The sequence below is a fragment of the Danio aesculapii genome, chromosome 1, assembly GCF_903798145.1.
Source record: "Danio aesculapii chromosome 1, fDanAes4.1, whole genome shotgun sequence".
NCBI classification, from domain to species: Eukaryota; Metazoa; Chordata; class Actinopteri; order Cypriniformes; family Danionidae; genus Danio; species Danio aesculapii.
Genome location: NC_079435.1, coordinates 636,609 through 654,970, shown reverse-complemented (window position 1 = coordinate 654,970; position 18,362 = coordinate 636,609). Strand labels below are relative to the sequence as shown.

The following is an 18,362-nucleotide window of genomic DNA, read 5'->3' as shown; positions in this document are numbered from 1 at the left end:
GAGTTCTGCATCTCCTAAATCAGACTGTGATACGGCAGTGACCTCTGACCGCAGGTATGAGGGTTTTTTTTATTGCAATAACAACAGGCCATTACAACAAATAGAAATACAAAACTGATGGAAGTATAGTACATGCAATACAAATATGACTTTTTTGCATCAAGAGAAATGTAGCAATATTAAAATAAATTTAATAAAGGTAAAGAAAAAGAAAGACTAAGAGAGAAAAAAAAAACAAACAAAAAAATAAATAAAAATAAGGGCACATGACAAAAATAAAACAAATTAATGCAGAATATTAAATAAAGCACATGTTTTACAAGTTTTAATTGCTTTCTTGTTGTGGGACCCCAGGTATGAGTTGTGGCATGATAATGTGCACATTATTTTTCTTTTATCCAAGTTGACTATTAATGTTGACGAAAAGTAAGTATAGTATAGTACTGGCAATGTAATGATCAAGAAGTGTATGTCTTGAATGCATTGTTAATTTGAAAAGTAATGTCTGCCAAATTATTAACTGTACAAACAATGTGCCGCCATGAATCTTACTTTTAGTAAATAAGTGACACCTCATTGTACCATTGCAGAAATGCACAAAATCCCAGCCCCAGACTTTTACTCTTCCTCAGTGGTCTGACAATTTTATAACTCAACCCAAACAGTCCATTTGAAACATTAAATGAGGGTTTTGTAGTTTGGTTTGTCAATTGTTTGTATCAGCAGGTGGAAGAGACCGAGATCAGAGTCTCCTGAACCCAGTGGTGTGTCTGTGAAGAGTAAAAGATCCATAATGCCTTCATTCAGTGATGAACCAGTGACCTCTGACCATCCGTTAGTATGAATTTGTACTTAATAATTTATGGTCAATATAAAAAACTCAATAAAATAAAACTAGTTTTTCTCCAGAAATTGATTATGTAATGCATGCACTGCTCAGGGGTGTAATACCAAGAGGTGCTTCCAAACATATGTGGTAACAGAAATATTTCTTATGATGTTCAGCATAGTTTAATAACTGTAATAGTCTTTTTATTTTTGCTACTGTTGGCTCAGTAGTGAGGAGACTGTAAAGACTTGCATGACAGTGGACAAGACTACAACAGTCCATCAGACACATGTGCTAGAGACTGGAGACCTTCAGAGAGTCAAAGATCAGCTTAAAACCAGCATGAAGAACAAGTACCAGAAATTATTTGAAGGAATCCAATTCCAAGAGACTGAAACCCACCTGAACCGGATCTTCACCCAGCTGTACATCATAGAGGGAGAGAGTGAAGGAGTGAATGAAGAACATGAGGTTTTACAGATGGAGAAAACAGCCAGAACAAAACACTCACAACACACTCCAATCTACTGCAATGACATCTTTAAAGAGGAGAAAGAGCAAATCAAGACTGTTCTTACTAAAGGCATCGCTGGAATCGGAAAAACCGTCTCTGTGCAGAAGTTCATTCTGGACTGGGCCGAGGGAAAAGCCAATCAGGATGTAGATTTCATGTTTGTGCTTCCATTTCGAGAGCTGAACTTGATCAGAGATCATCAGTACAGTCTTCACAGACTTCTGCTGGACTTTCATCCTGAACTTGAAGATCTGGAGCCCAAGATTTATGAGGAGTGTAAAGTTGTGTTCATCTTTGATGGTCTGGATGAAAGCAGAATCACACTGATGTTTTCAGACGCTCAGAAAGTTTGTGATGTGACTGAGACTTCATCAGTGGCTGTGTTGATGTCAAAGCTGATGAAAGGAGAGCTGCTTCCCTCTGCTCTCATCTGGATCACCTCCAGACCAGCAGCAGCCAATCAGATCCCCTCCAAATACATCAAGCGTCTGACAGAAATTCAGGGATTCACTGAGCCTCAGAAGGAGGAATATTTCAGGAAGAGAATCAGTGAGCAGCATCAAGCCAGCAGAATCATCTCACACATCAGAAGAGCAAGAAGCCTCCACATCATGTGCCACATACCCGTCTTCTGCTGGATCTCATCCACTGTGCTTCAGAAGCTCCTGGAAGAAGATCTGAGTGCAGAAATCCCTCAAACTCTGACTGAAATGTACATCCACTTCCTGCTGATTCAGATCAACATGAGGAATCAGAAGTATGAAGAGAGAGATCCAGAGAAACTCCTGCAGTCCAACAGAGAAGTGATTGTCAAACTTGCTGAAGTGGCTTTTAGACAGCTGATGAAGGGCAATGTGATGTTCTATGAGGAGGACCTGATTGAGAGCGGTGTAGACGTCTCTGACGCCTCAGTGTATTCTGGGATTTGCACTGAGATCTTTAAGGAGGAATCTGTGATTCATCAGAGGAAAGTCTACAGCTTCATCCATCTGAGTGTTCAGGAGTTCCTGGCTGCTTTCTATGTGTTTTACTACCATGTGAACACAACTATGGTGGTACTGAAGACATTTGCTTCATTACAAAACCTGCTTAAAGGTGCAGTAGATGAAGCCATTGAGAGTGAGAATGGGCGTCTGGATCTGTTCCTGCGGTTCCTGCTGGGCCTCTCACTGGAGTCCAATCAGAGACTCTTACAGGATCTACTGACACACACAGAGAAGAGCTCAGAGAGCATCAGGAGAAGCACACAGTACATTAAAGAGAAGATCAGAGATGGACATGGACTCTCCACTGAAAGATCCATCAATCTGTTCCTCTGTCTGCTGGAAGTGAAAGATCAGACTCTGTCCAGAGAGATTCAGGAGTTTGTGAAATCAGACAAACAGTCAGAGAAGAAACTCTCTCCTGCTCACTGCTCAACAATCGCCTACATGCTTCAGATGTCAGAGGAGGTGCTGGATGAGCTGGAGCTCCAGAAATACAACACATCAGATGAGGGCAGAAGAAGACTGATACCAGCCGTCAGCAACTGCACAAGAGCTCTGTGAGTGTTTAATCCACTGTTTCAGTGAAGGGCCTTCTCTAAATGCAATTTCTGTTTTTGTATTGATAGATCCTGACTATGTTTTACCTAAAACTGAATTCTCTGAACTTTCCTCTCTTTCAGTCTTGCTGGCTGTAATCTCTCTGCTCAGGATTGTGAAATTGTGTCGTCAGTTCTTCAATCCTCAAGCTGTGTCCTGAGAGAGCTGGACCTGAGTAACAATGACCTGCAGGATTCAGGAGTGAAGCTGCTCTCTGATGGATTGAAGAGTCTAAACTGTCGGCTGGAGATACTGAGGTGAGACTTTCACATCCATATTTTGAAACATGATTATTTGAAGTCTTTAAATCAAGTCAGGTATTGTCCATGTGTAGATGATCTCTGCTTGTTTGTCTCTGCAGGTTGTCTGGCTGTATGGTGACAGAGGAAGGCTGTGGTTTTGTGTCTTCAGCTCTGAGTTCAAACCCCTCACACCTGAGAGAGCTGGATCTGAGCTACAATTACCCAGGACAATCAGGAGTCCAGCTGCTCCAACACACACTGGAGGATCCACACTACACACTGCAGAAACTCAAGTATGTGGGGCAGAATGTTTAATGGAAGATGGAAGTAAATGGGACAGTTGCTTGGGTCCTGTAAGTGGTCAGGAGGTTAGAAGGTCAGATTGTATTGGTTACTTGCTAAAATGAGTTCAGATGAGCTGCCTAATGTATATCCGTACTGCCAAGTTTCTCCAGTGCGGACCTCAAGTGACCACAGTCGCAGACTTCACTCCTCTAGCCACGACAAATTTCTCCAAGCCATGAGTGGTCTCCAACAGCATGTTCCAGGTTTTGGCACCAATGCAAAACATTTCAAATCTCAGAGTTCAAGGGAAGGAGGTGGGAAACCACAAAACATTTAACTTTAATAAATGAATAATCAAAATAAATGTGCGGCAGCAGCCTCTTACAGGTCCCTACTACCAAACTGAAAGTAAAACCAAACATAAACTCCAGGCCTGGTTCTCCTTCATCTTTCTATGTAGTTACTCCTCTCGTTATATCTCCACAATCCTCAGTGAGACTCAAGACTTGTGTGGTGACCGGCCTGGCTGTGCAATCACGGCTCTTGAACACGCCCAGGGATAATGAACTGTTCTTAGTATCCGGGCCGGCCCTGTACATTCGGGGGCCCTAAGCAGAATAACTTTGAGGCCCTACCTGCTCTAAATAGTGGAGTATTGCCATTGCAAACCAGCCCACAATGATTTTATTGCTTATTAAACACAATCAATGAAACAGAATCCTTCTGTCTGAATGATTTGGACATTTTAAAACGGCACTATTTTTGTCAACTAGCTGCTTCAAAAATTAGGAATTAAACAATCTTTAATAAAGGGACCAGTGATTCCTACTTTGTGTCCTCGGGGAGTGTTTAAAACATTTTCTATTAATTTAGCAAACAGACTGAAGATTCTATATAAGATTCTTCGTTGAGTTTTTTTTTTTATAAATTGTGAAACGACACTGAACAATAATTAATTAAATGCATTAAAATATAAAATATTAATAATAAAATATATATTCTGAACTCATAAAAACTTTATGGATTGATCCATAAATAATAAAATCAATAAGCAAATAATATTAATATGAAAAATATTAATATAAAAAACATCTAAGAAAAAGGGAGGGAACAGAAACTGGGTTAATGTTAAACTATATTAAACTATGATTAATTCAATTAGTATTTAACTTTTATAAACATGTCTCAGGAAAAATATTACCAGTGTGCAAAACATGTCAGTAAATTTCAGTAAAATGTGTTTTAGACTAAAAAAACGGATCTGTAAAACCAGGAAAAAATAAAGTATTTCATATAAGTAGAGGACGTTTATTAATCTGTACTTGCCGATACATATTTGATTTCAATAAATGTGCTATTAGATTGTTTTTAACATCATCATAGCACTTAAAAGCGATGTTAGAATGATTTTGTGCTTGTCTCTTCTCGTCGCCATTTTTCTCCTACGCCTGAAGAATAACGGTTTCGTTTCATTTCCGTGGTCCAATTTCCAAAATAAATCAGGTATATAATTGGGCAATGAAGCAAACGCCATGGTGGCTGTGTTTGTGCACAGATTCGCATTCTAGTGTTGACCGGTTGGTCTTGCAGGTTATCTTGGAAGAAACTTGAACCGTGAGAACACAGAACGCATATGAGAAATGAGATGCTGCGAGCTTCCCGTTGATCACATGACCTTCACACCAAATTCAACCTTAATAAAATTGGAATTTTTACATTTTCTTATACAAGTGAAATAATTATTAATATTTTACTACTAAAGCACTGCCAATGAAGTTAATTAGTAAAATGCAAATAAATAACGATTTCAGCAAAGAAACGGCTCGCACCACTAGTGGGTTGTGGGGGACCCCTAGTGGTGGCAGGGCCCTCAGCAGCCGCTTAGTTCGCTTATAGGGAGCGCCGGCTATGCTTAGTAATAATGTTTTTTATCCTTTGTTCAATAGGGTCTCAAAAGCACAATTTCTTTTGTAAAGCTGTTCACTTGGGCATAATAATTATGACACACTGGATCTTACAGCTGCTTAGGAATCCAAATTATCCAAATAATCATACCCTTATATTAAAATATTAAAATAAATGCTCATTTTGACACTTAATGGTGGTGCGTTTTTGTGTGTTAATAGTTTGGATCATGGAGGGCCACTGAGGATTCAACCAGGATTCAGAAAATGTAGGATCCTTCTCTGACAGACCATTGGACTTTTGATGGAAACCAATGAGATTAATATGTTTTATTTGTCTGTGTTCAGATGCGGTCGATCTCACACTGGATCCAGACACAGCAAACGCTCACCTCCTCTTGTCTGACAGGAACAGAAAGATCACGCATGTGAAAGATCCTCAGCCATATCCTGATCACCCAGACAGATTTGCTGATGTTCCTCAGGTACTGTGTAAAGAGACTCTGACTGGGCGCTGTTACTGGGAGGTTGAATGGGGCTCCAAGAAGGTTAAACGAGGCTCCTGGGCTCGTATAGCAGTGGCCTATAGAGGAATCACTAAAGAACGAGGGACTGTCTCTAAGTTTGGATACACTGATAAATCCTGGTGTCTCTTCTGCACCAGTAATGGATTTGTTTTCTGGCACAATAACGAGGGCAGTAACGTACCAACACATGTAGCACAATCTAATAGAGTAGGAGTGTATGTGGATGTACCATCCGGCTCCCTGTCCTTCTACAGCGTCTCTGACACACACACACTCACACACTTACACACAATCAGCACCACATTCACTGAAGACATCTATGCTGGATTTAAGGTGTTTGAGTCTTCACTGTCTCTGTGCCAGGATTAGCAACAAATCCATGTTTAAAGGCCTGTGCATATCGCAATGCTATTCGCTAATTCTTTTTTAAAGTGTGCCAATATGGTTGATCATATCAATGTGCAAAGAGCCAAGTTTCCTATGCAAAGACTCGCCAGTTCGATGAGCTAGTGAAGTTACAGTAAATATGACCTAAAAGTTATAGATGAGCACACTTTCAGAAATCAGAAACACAAACAAGGAGTTTGTTTTGGTGACAGAGCTTCTACAGTGCAACAGGATTACAGAGACACGATAAAAACAGATCATGAATATGTTTTAAAAATAGAAGTAGTGAATGTAAATATACAGAAGTGCAAGTGTATGTACAGGTTTATTATTATATAAAACGTTGCAGCTGTTATGTGCAAAGTGTCTATGTGTGTATGGCAAGTAGTGATGTTGGCTCCGCAATTATTATCATCCAGTGTTCATGAGATGGATTGCCTGAGGGAAGAAACTGTTTCTGTGTCGGGCTGTTCTGGTGCGCAGTGCTCTGTAGCGTCGACCAGAAGGTAACAGCTCAAAGAGGCAGTGTGCTGGGTGCGAGGAGTCCAGAGTGATTTTGGCAGCCCTTCTGCTCGCTCTGGATAAGTACAGTTCTTGGGGAGTAGGAAGGGTTGTACCAGTGATTCGCTCAGCAGTCCGAACTATTCGACGTAGTCTTTGGAGGTCGTATTTAGTAGCTGAGCTAAACCAGACAGTTATTGATGTGCAGATGACTGATTCAATGATGGAGGTGTAGAACTGTTTCAGCAGCTCCTTTGGGAGGTTAAACTTCCTCAGCTGACGAAGAAAGTACAGCCTCTGTTGAGTTTTTTGACAATGGAGTCAATGTGAATGTCCCACTTCAGGTCCTGAGAGATGGTGGTGCCCAGGAACCTGAATGACTCCACTGCTGCCACAACGCCACTCTCACTTTCATTCCATATGTAGAAGATGATGCACCTGAGGAAGATGAATGTAGATCTGCTTTTTTCTATCTAAACACAAAGAGCTGCATGATAAACACTGAGCAGGAGGGAGTTATTATGGAGAGTAATTGTAGATCAAATGGGATGAATCTATTCTCGACTTACTTTCAAGTTTGTTAAGCGCCATCTAATGTCAGGACGTGATTTTTGCACGCTCACTCTGCTCTATGCCAGTAAAAATCGCTTGGGTATGAATGCTGAAAAATGTCTCCAAACACTGATGATAATTGTAAGTGAAAAGTGCTAAGACTTAAGACTGAGTGCAGATTTGGCATGCTTCAGAGCTCAGTGTTTTGTAAGCGTCACAGGACACTGAAACCTTAATGTCATTCTGCCGTCACTCAGAATTGTGGATGAAACAAAAGTGAATGAAGCAGTTAATCCACATGTACAGTTCCTGCAGTGTGTTTATTGTGGATGTGCGCTGTCCTGTATCCATCCACACAGTGCATTCTGACCCTGATCAATCTCTTTGTATGGTTTTCTCATTAATTAATGAACTGGAAGTGGTGTTCATTACATTGTATTTCATATTTTTTCTTCAAATGCATCTTTACAGAGATTAGAGCTCTGTGTAGACAATATTAAATGAATAAAGGAAGACAGTATCAACATTCGTGAGGTCATTTATCGTATATCAGACTTTTCTTGCTGACTTCTAATAAGTCAACCCGTCTTCTTTTCAGTGGTCATGATGGACATGTAGGGTGGCACAGTAGGTAGTGCTGTCACCTCACAGCAAGAAGGTCGCTGGTTCGAGCCTCAGCTGGGTCAGTTGGCGTTTCAGTGTGGAGTTTGCATGTTCTCCCTGCGATCGCGTGGATTTCCTCCGGGTGCTGGTGTGGTGCAGGTGAATTAGGTTGGCTAAATTGTCCGTAGTATATAAGTGTGTATGAGTGTTTCCCAGAGATGGGTTGCAGCTGGAAGGGCACCGCTGCGTGAAACGTGCTGGATAAGTTGGCGGTTCATTCTGCTGTGGTGACCCCGAATTAATAAAGGGACTAAGCTGGAAAGAAAATGAATGAATGATGTACATGTAGCGCCCCCTTCTGGACAGACACAGATCAGGCAAACAAAGGGAGAGATAAGAGCTATCTGTAATACAAAAAAAAGCCTCCCAATCTGTTTGAACATTTACATATTTTCTGTTGATTTTATCATATTATAGAAACTTTATTGCATATTTTCTTCTAAATTTAAGTTGTAAATATGAGCGTGCATTTATTTTAAGGAGATCTAAAGTTTTTGTTGTGTTTGAAAAACTACTGTGGCTTACTTACCCAACTGGCTTGTAAATACTTTTCTTACATTACTGTGGCTTTGTTCACCCAATGTAATATCTTATTTGTTTCTTTTTTGCTGTCTGTTATGCTTGTAGTAATAATAATAGTAATGCATGATAATATATAAGCCAATAGTGTTTATAATAAGTAAATATAAGTGTAGTATAATGATAATGAAGGAGTGCATACTGATGTACTGATGCACTAACATACAAATAAATAAATAATACAGTATGTTTTTAAGATGGTGCTAATTTTGAGTTTGGTAAAAAGTCACTAAATGAACAGTAGAATGCAGAAAATGTTGTTTCATCATGAGGGATTCTTGTTTCTTTTAGTTTGACTGAAATAATTAAGAAAATTCTTAAATTAAAATCTGATGAGGTCAATTATTGTCCCCTTAATTAGTAAGAAATTATTTTTCAGAATCAGAATCAGAAAGAGCTTTATTGCCAGGTGTGTTCACACATACGAGGAATTTGTCTTCATGACAGAGCTTCTACAGGGCAACAGGATTACAGAGACAGGACAAAAACAGATCATAAATATATATATATATATAAAAAGAAGAAATACAAGTAAGTAGTGAATGCAGTATACAAACTGACAAGTGTATGTACAGGTATATTACTATAATGTGACTCAAGACAGACTTATCATTTAGTGACATTTTTACTAAACTCAAAATTAGCACTATTTGAAAGCAAGAACATCAAAAATATGAGCAGCCTTCATGGAAAAAAAAAACAAGTCTTCATTAAAAACTGTATGCAGGAGTTTAAAACTAAAGTGCATTGTTTTTTCAGAAACTGCATTAGCCAATACACTGGTTTTTTTCCCCCCAGCAGTCAGATCAAATGTGTTGAGAATGGCTCTCTCTAGTGGTGAAATGAGGCATCGCATCTCTGAGAAACACCTGTAGGAGGAACTGATCTGAGTTCTTGCTTATTCTTATCTAAACATTATTAGTTTCATAATGTATTGCAGAACACTTCTGGAGCTCTTGGGGTGGGACACAGGTAGGGTTAGGGATGGGTTTGGTATAATTATATAGTACAATTATATTATATGTGTATATTGGTGGGCCTATGGGTGGGCTAACGTGTAAGTACAATGTAAAAACCTTTATGTCCATAATAAGTGAACTAAATGATTCATTAAATTGTAAGAACAAAGTAATTAAGGACAATTCATATAAAGTGGGAGCTGTTATTATATATTTATATTAGCACACATGAACTATAGCAACTTATAATAAATATTATAGTGTTTTTGAACCATACTACTCTAAACATGCAGGGGACGGTGTTTTAACCCAAGTATTGGTTTCATTTATTTATTTTCTTTTCAGCTTAGTCCCTTTATTAATCTGGGGTCGCCACAGCAGAATGAACTGCCAACTTATCCAGCACATATTTTACGCAGAGGATGCCCTTCCAGCTGCAACCCATCACTGGGAAACACCCATACACTCTCATTCATACACTACGGACAATTATAGCTTCCTCAATTCCCCTATAGCGCATGTGTTTGGACTGTGGGGGAAACCGGAGAACCCAGAGGAAACCCACGCCAACACGGGGAGAACATGCAAACTCCACACAGTAACACAAACTGACCCAGCCGAGGCTCGAACCAGCGACCTTCTTGCTGTGAGTAGCCCTACCACAGCGTCGCCCATTGGTTTCATAGTGTCATTTGAATTTAAATAAAATATTTAACCCAATGTCGGGTCTGTCCATATTTTTAAAAATGGGTTGTTTAGTTCAGTGTTTCCCAACCCTGTTCCTGGAGGCACACCAACAGTACATATTTAGGATGTCTCCCTTATCTGACCCATTAACCTCAGGTCTCTTCTAATGTTCTGATTCAGGTGTGTTTGATTAGGGAGGGGTTAAAATGTGTACTGTAGGTGTGCCTTCAGGAACAGGCTTGGGAAACACTGGTGTGTGTGTGTGTGTGAGATTGTGAGTGTTTTCAGTCCTGATGGCGAAGCTCATAGATCTCCTCATCAGCTCTGCACTGAGGTAAGTCTGATTTTATTTGCCTGTGGGCGCTGTGGTTCATCTATATTGATACTCGTTTTCTATTTAAGTGGATGAGGCCGTATGCAAATATTCGTCAACATGCAAAAACACAATCATCCAGTCGACCACTGAGGCTCTGCAGGAGTTTCAGACAGATTTGCATGAAGGCAATGCAACCCTCCTCATGCAAATGATAGACGATGATTACTGCGCAGACATCCTTACTTTAATTACACAATAAAACATGCTGGGTTGTTAGTTGGGTCAAACATGGGCGAACTCAACCATTTGGTTAATAAGTGCCATTTAAATGCTATTAAAAAAAAGGGTTAGGGGTTGTTTATATTTGACCCAACTTTGGGTTACAACAAGAGTTATGTGCATTTTTCATGTGGAATTCTACAAAAATAACACATAATTTTGGTGTAAAGCGGAATATATCTAGCAACACAATTTAAAGATGTTATGAAAAAGGTCATTTATACAGATATGGGAAAACAAGAGTCCAATTGCTGGTTTGTTTTCATGAGAACCTAGGGATTTACTATGTATTTAATTAAAATGATAATGTACTATTCTATGAGAATTGGTCAACATTTCTTCCACATTTTAAATTAAAATATTGTAACTTGGAGCATTTTTGGAGAAATGGCAATGGATCTAAATAACACATGTTTTCATCAGGGTTGTTATTCCAAACATTGCTTTAAGTCTTCTGAAGTAAAATAAATACACTTACTGGCCACTTTATTAGGTACACCTTACTAGTACCAGGTTGGGCCTTCTTTTGCCTTCAGAACTGCCTTAATCCTTCATGTCAGAGATTCAACAAGATACTGAAAATATTCCTCAGAGATTTTGCCCCATATTGACATGATAGCATCACGCAGTTGCTGCAGATTTGTCGGCTGCACATCCATGATGCCAATCTCCCGTTTCACCACATCCCAAAGGTGCTCTATTGGATTGAGATCTGGGGACTGTGGAGGCCATTTGAGTACAGTGAACTCATTGTCATGTTCAATAAACCAGTCTGAGATGATTGGCGCTTTATGACATGGTGCGTTATCCTGCTGGAAGTAGCCATCAGAAGATGGAGACACTGTGCTCATAAAGGGATGGACATGGTCAGAACAATACTCAGGTAGGCTGTGGCGTTGACACCATGCTCAATTGGTACTAATGGACCCAAAGAAAATCTCCCCCACACCATTACACCACCACCAGCAGCCTGAACCGCTGATACAAGGCAGGATGGATCCATGCTTTCATGTTGTTGAGGCCAAATTGTGAGCCGAGCATCTGAATGAGGCAGCAGAAATGGAGACTCATCAGACCAGGCAACGTTTCTCCAATCTTCTATTGTCCAGTTTTGGTGAGCCTGTGTGAATTGTAGCCTCAGTTTCCTGTTCTTAGCTGACAGGAGCGGCACCCGGTGTGGTCTTCTGCTGCTGTAGCCCATCCGCCTTCGGACCATTCTCTGTAAACCCTAGAGATGGTTGTGCGTGAAAATCCCAGTAGATCAGCAGTTTCTGAAATACTCAGAGCAGCCCGTCTGACACCAACAACCATGCCACTTTCAAAGTCACCTAAATCCCCTTTCTTCCTCATTCTGATGCTCGCTTTGACCTGCAGCAGATCGTCTTGATCATGTCTACATGCCTAAATGCAGTGAGCTGCTGCAATCATTTGATTGGCTGATTAGACATTTGCATTAACGAGCTGTTAGACAGGTGTACCTAATAAATTGGCCGGAGTGGCCACTCATTTGTAAACAAGACAATGACAATGTTTGACTGCATAAGAGTCAGAAAACAAATATTTGATGGAATAACCCTGACTTGCAGATATAAAAAAAATTAAACAAATATAATTTTGGCAAAACCAAAAGATCTAAATGAAAATGTTTATGTTTAAAATTTGAAAGGAACTGGCAGCCAGACTGGCAGCACGGTGGTGCAGTGGGTAGCACGATCGCCTCCCAGCAAGGTTTGAGTCCCGGCTGGGTCAGTTGGCGTTTCTGTGTGGAGTTTGCATGTTCTCCCCGTGTTGATGTGGGTTTCCTCCGGGTGCTCCGGTTTCCCCCACAGTCCAAACACATGCGCTATAGGGGAATTGGGTAAGCTAAAATTGTCCGTAGTGTATGACTGTGAATGGGAGTGTATGGGTGTTTCCCAGTGATGGGTTGCAGCTGGAAGGGCATCCGCTGTATAAAACGCTGGATACGTTTGCGGTTCATTCTGCTGTGGTGACCCCTGATTAATAAAGCCGAAAAGAAAATAATTGAATGAATCTTACCAGACCTTTTAAGAACACATTTAGCTTAAACACACACCAGTGCAGAAAATACAGAGAAAATGTGAATTTGGTCTTAATACTTTCCATGTGTTTTCCATCTGCCCAATAATGCTACAGAACAAATCACTGTTGTCCAATGACTTGGCTATAATTAACCTAGTTAACCTAATTATCATAGTTATAGTCTCTAAATTACACTGTGAAGCTGAATACTCGTATCTTGCTAAATACTATCATCATGCCAAAGACAAGTTAATTAGTTAATAGAAATTAGCTGTTAAAACCATGGTGGTGTGGTGGCTCAGATGTTAGTACTGTGGTCTCAGTGGTTCGAGTCCCGGCCAGGTCAGTGTGTGTTTCAGTGTGGAGTTTGCATGTTCTCCCCGTGTTGGCATGGGTTTCCTTCGGGTGCTTCGGTTTCCCCCATAGTCCAAACACATGCGCTATAGGGGAATTGATAAACTAAACAGGTAGTTTTATGAGTGTGTATGGGTGTTTCCCAGAACTGGGATGTGGCTGGAAAGGCATATGCTGGAATAGTTGGTGGCTCTTTAACTGTGGCGACTTCTGATGAAAAACGGTGTGTAAACGTGTTGGAAAATCTCTGTTAAACAGCACATGGGAAATATCTAAATAAAAAATAATTAGAGTTTCACTGAAGGGCTAATGATTTCGTCTTCAACTTGATCTTGTCTTCAACAATAGATGAGCATAAATGAGTTGATCTCTCTTTATCTGTTTAAATGCACCATACATTGTCTATATCTACTGAGACATTTTGAAAATGGAGTGTATACTCATTTATGCTGAGCACTATAGCATATTTATTATGTGTGTGTATGTGTGTGTGTGCTGATACAGAGAAGCGCACGCACGCAGAGAGAGAGAGAGAGAGAGAGAGAGAGAGAGAGAGAGAGAGAGAGAGAGAGAGAGAGAGAGAGAGAGAGAGAGAGAGAGAGAGAGAGAGAAGCAGGGCGTTCGTGTTCTCTCTGTCAAAGCTTTTGCGTTAAGATTCTCCCGGTCACGCCTGCCGCATCCAGCACAACCGGGAATAGCGTTTCCCTCCCGTCAGAAACCGACACACAGCAGAGAGAATCGTTCGCTGTCGGTTGAAGATCTCAGAAAAGCCGCCGAGGCCTGCGCTGTTTTCCGTCTCTATTGTACGCAGCAGCCGTGAATCCATGACAGCCGCATCTTCCATTGATCTGTTGATTTCTGCTGGATCTTCTGCATCTCCACCACCGCTGTCCTTTACTACATCACAACATCTGGCCACGAGCACCTCGCTCAATTCCCACCGAAAATCCTCTTTTTGACGAAGAAAGCCTCTCCCGTTTAACACACATGCTGAATGTAGATGCGAGCGCAGCCTTTTTTATTCATATATTCCAGTGTGTTCAGTCGTCGTGTGGCTGTTTGTGATTTATTCATCATCAGCCGTCGTTTACACCGAGCAGGCCGTGGCTTTTAGTCACAGACACCATCCACGATGGGTTTCTGCGCTAAATTTGGCGATCGTTGTTGACGATCGCTGTCTTTTTTCCTCCCCTTCACTGATTTAAACCGTTTTTTTCCGTTGGTCGGGTTCGTGAGGACGGGGAGCGGCGCCAGGCGGGATTTCGCGCCCGCAGCAAACCAAACGACGCATTTGTTTATCTCAAAACTCATTTTTATTTTCAAGACTGAGATTAATATTTGTTTTCAATGAAAATCCACTGTCTACCAGAGGAGGATTATCGTGTGTACGGCCACGGAGTGGGAGCGGGGATTTTACGACACACAAATATAACATTTTTCACCTCACCTGAAATCCGTATTGTGAATATTACATCTGTTTAAGCCTTTAATCGTCGACTAAAATCGTCAATCCACCCGAAGAGGATCGTCTTCAGCACCGTCGTCTCATTGCAATACCCTTGACGATCAACAGTTCGTCGCGTAAAGACGACATGCCTCAAAATCCGCGCGAATAATCGGAGCGCTTGAAAGAATTTCACAATGACTATTAATACCAAACCAACATGTCTCTCGACAACACCCGCGGACGCTTTTAATGTTATATGCTAATTTATCTCATCGAGAAGGCCAGGAGACTGTGTTCACACTGGATTTTGTGTTTATCATTGTAATTCCCGTGACTGAAGGCGCACTGTAAAGTGGATTATTCCGATCTGAACTATCATGTTTTTGGTCTCTTTATCGTGTGGAAGATGGCAGCTGATTAAATTTTAATCTTGATGCATTCTGGCGACACGAGAGCAGCAGAGGAGAAGCGATTGAGTCGGGGAGGAGAGGAGAGGAGAGAGGGAGAGGAGGAGAGGAGGATGTAGGGTGGATACGGAGTACCACAAGGTAAGGATGAATGAATGAAACGAAAAACAGCACAATCACAAACATTTTCCACACACAAAGCAGCCATCATCATACACCTTCACAGCTGATGATTGTATAGATGACATTTCAGATATATAATATGTACATTAAATGTTATAAACACGTCAGGGCTTCCTCATAATTTCATATTTTATTTATAAAAATAACATTAATAGCTCAGGATAAACCAATCCCTAAAGTATAGCTGTACACACTCCCACCTACACACTCACATTTAAATGCACGTCATTGTGCACACACAAATACCACTGTACACACACATTGTGCATGCACAGACTTATATATCACGGCTACACACACACACACACACATTGTGGTATTTTTTTCATTGAATGTAAATTGAGTTACAGGCCAGAGGCGAGCCGAGCGCTGTGGTGCGTGAGTGGTGTGTAAATGTGCTGGCGCCACTGACTGCTGGTGCATTCTGACAGACCTCCATCTCTCCACACCCAACATCTCCTCCATCTCTCGCATGCTGCATCTTCTCCTGAGACATGCATGAGGCGGTGTGCGTGTGTGTGTGTGTGTGTGTGTGTGATTTGGGCACAACATTTGATATGATTGCTGTAAGTGAGCTAAATCTGAAACAAAAGCCACCATCCTCCCACCCTCCATGTTTAAAGGAATATATGATTCAGTAGGCCTGAGTAATGCATTTGTTGCATTATAAAAGTACACTTTTTTTGCACACATCCGTGGATACGCTCGTTCGTGTGTATTCCAGGTTACTAATCTACTTCATATGTAACAACGCTGTATTTATATAGATTTGACAAGATCAGGATGTCATTGGTATGGCTGTGCGATGTGGGAAAAATATGGAACTGTGATATTATTATTGTTTATTGTTGACAGAAATTGTGATTTCGATTTGATTTGCGATTTTTAATTTTGTAGTCAAGCTTCAGCTCAATAACCTGTGTTAGCTTCTTACAGCTAAAATGCAGGGAGTGTTAGTTAAAAAAAGGAACTGAAAAGATGTCAACTTATATTAGCAAACAACTCTGAAATTGTACTTTTTGCTAGCTGTTAGATTAACTTTAGTTGACTTTTTAGCCAGATGCTTCTCTCTCTGGTGCTTATTTAGGTGCTGGTTGTTGTATTTTCTCGTGCTGTGGCAACAATTCTGCGACCGCTCTTACAAATTCCCTGGTTTTATTTCAGAATCAGAATCAGAAAGAGCTTTATTGCCAGGTATGTTCACACATACGAGGAATTAGTTTTGGCGACAGAGCTTCTACAGTGCAACAGAATTACAAAGACAGGACAAAAAACAGGTAATATATATATTTTTAAAATACATTATTGGTATAAAATAATTATAAAATACATTATACATACATATTTGGTGTCTGTGACTTTGAAACCAAGATGCTGTTTTTCTTTGATATTAATTCATCTATTAATGCTTCTGTTGCGGCAGATGCCATCCTCTCACTCGTTCGCGCTTTCCTGTTTGTTTGTTTTTAATTGTGGGCGTTCCACATTGTTTGGTCGCGCAATTCTGATTGGGCAGAACGAAAGTGTGCTCACTGAATTGGCTAGTAAGACGAGCATTTGCTCAGGGTGGGGGAAGATAAATAATATATGTTTTATATCGCAGCCTCTTGCGATTATCTAATCGCAATGTTTTAAATTGCGATTGCAATTTGATTTTGGTTAATCGCACAGCTCTAGTCACTGGTTGATGAAAACGTTTGCATTATTTATTTTAATTTAATTATTTTAATAAGGTAATCATGTTTCTGCTAAATTGTTATACAGTTTAACTTAATATTTTTCAGTGAGTTTGATTGATGTATAAGTTGAGATGACTAGAAAGGAACATTTTTATTTAATTAAAAAAATAAGGCAGGAATGTTTTTACAGTGTAATTACAGTTACATCAAATTAACTTTTCCAGTCATTTCAACTTAAATTACCGGGAAAAGACCGTCACAAACAGACGACAGTCATGCATTTGCTCTGGGTGGGGGAAGATAAATAATATATGTTTTATAACGCAGCCTCTTGCGATTAGCTTATCGCAAAGTTTCAAATTGCGATTGCAATTCGATTTCGATTAATCGCACAGCTCTAGCCACTGGTTTATGAAAACGTTTGCGCTAAAATATGGTGTAAGTGATATTTTTAGTCATGTAATGCTTGTACATTTAATTTTACAACAGAACTACTACTCTAAAAAATTAGATGTGATAAAAATCAAGACAACTAATTATTTTATGTGACTGTAATTTATTTTAATAAGGTAATCATGTTTCTGCTAAATTGTTATACAGTTTAACTTAATATTTTTCAGTGAGTTTGATTGATGTATAAGTTGAGATGACTAGAAAGGAACATTTATTAAAAAAATTTATTTAATTAAAAAAATAAGGCAGGAATGTTTTTACAGTGTAATTACAGAGTTACATCAAATTAACTTTTCCAGTCATTTCAACTTAAATTATATTAAACGGACTTAAAACAGCTTGTTTGACTACCAAAATTAAGCTGAAGCATGATTAACTTACTTTAATAAGTTATGGTTTGGGCCAGACAGAATCTGCGGACATTTATTGCTATTTCTGCTGAAAATATTGCAAAAAATAATCTGCAGTTTTATGCGGAATGATTTTAGGAGTATCATAACTAAAAACCTAATATAGGAAATAAAAACAAATGCATTTTAACTTTTATTTAATGTTTACAATGCAAATCCAATTAGATCCACTTATTTGGTAAACAAAGCAAGTCTCTAGAATACTATAAAAGACAGAAAATATAACTTTACAAACTGTATTGTACATAAATCAGATGAACATTTTTAATATTTCTATTATTATATCTTAATAATATAAGTGAAATTAATTTAAAAAACTGAATAAATATAAATTTACACACATTTACACAAGTAAATACATAGACTCAATGATCAATCTGCGGATTTCTGCGCACGCAGGTTCCATGTGGGCCTAGTTATGGTTAACAAACACACGTATGAACTATTGACCAGACAATATTATTAATATTATTATTTAATACATTATTTGAAGCAGGATGAATTTTATTTACAACTTAAAAAGTGTTTGGTGTCAGTTTTTCTATACAACAATGCAAGTCCTCATTTGTCGTCAGATGTGTA

At 39.5% G+C, this 18,362-nt stretch overlaps 1 protein-coding gene and 1 pseudogene across 3 annotated transcripts in view; both read left to right on the top strand.

The window, feature by feature from the left end:
• Window positions 1-747: 747 nt before the first annotated feature.
• On the top strand, window positions 748-8,595 carry LOC130221832 (protein NLRC3-like; annotated as a pseudogene).
• Window positions 8,596-13,809: 5,214 nt separating this feature from the next.
• The window catches only part of LOC130221811 (adhesion G protein-coupled receptor L1-like), a 59,289-nt gene continuing 54,736 nt past the window's right edge, over window positions 13,810-18,362 (top strand). For all 3 annotated transcript variants that reach the window (XM_056454426.1, XM_056454417.1, XM_056454410.1), the window contains exon 1: window positions 13,810-15,196. The gene's annotated coding sequence lies outside the window, so the exon portion shown is untranslated. The remainder of the gene's footprint in view (window positions 15,197-18,362) is intronic.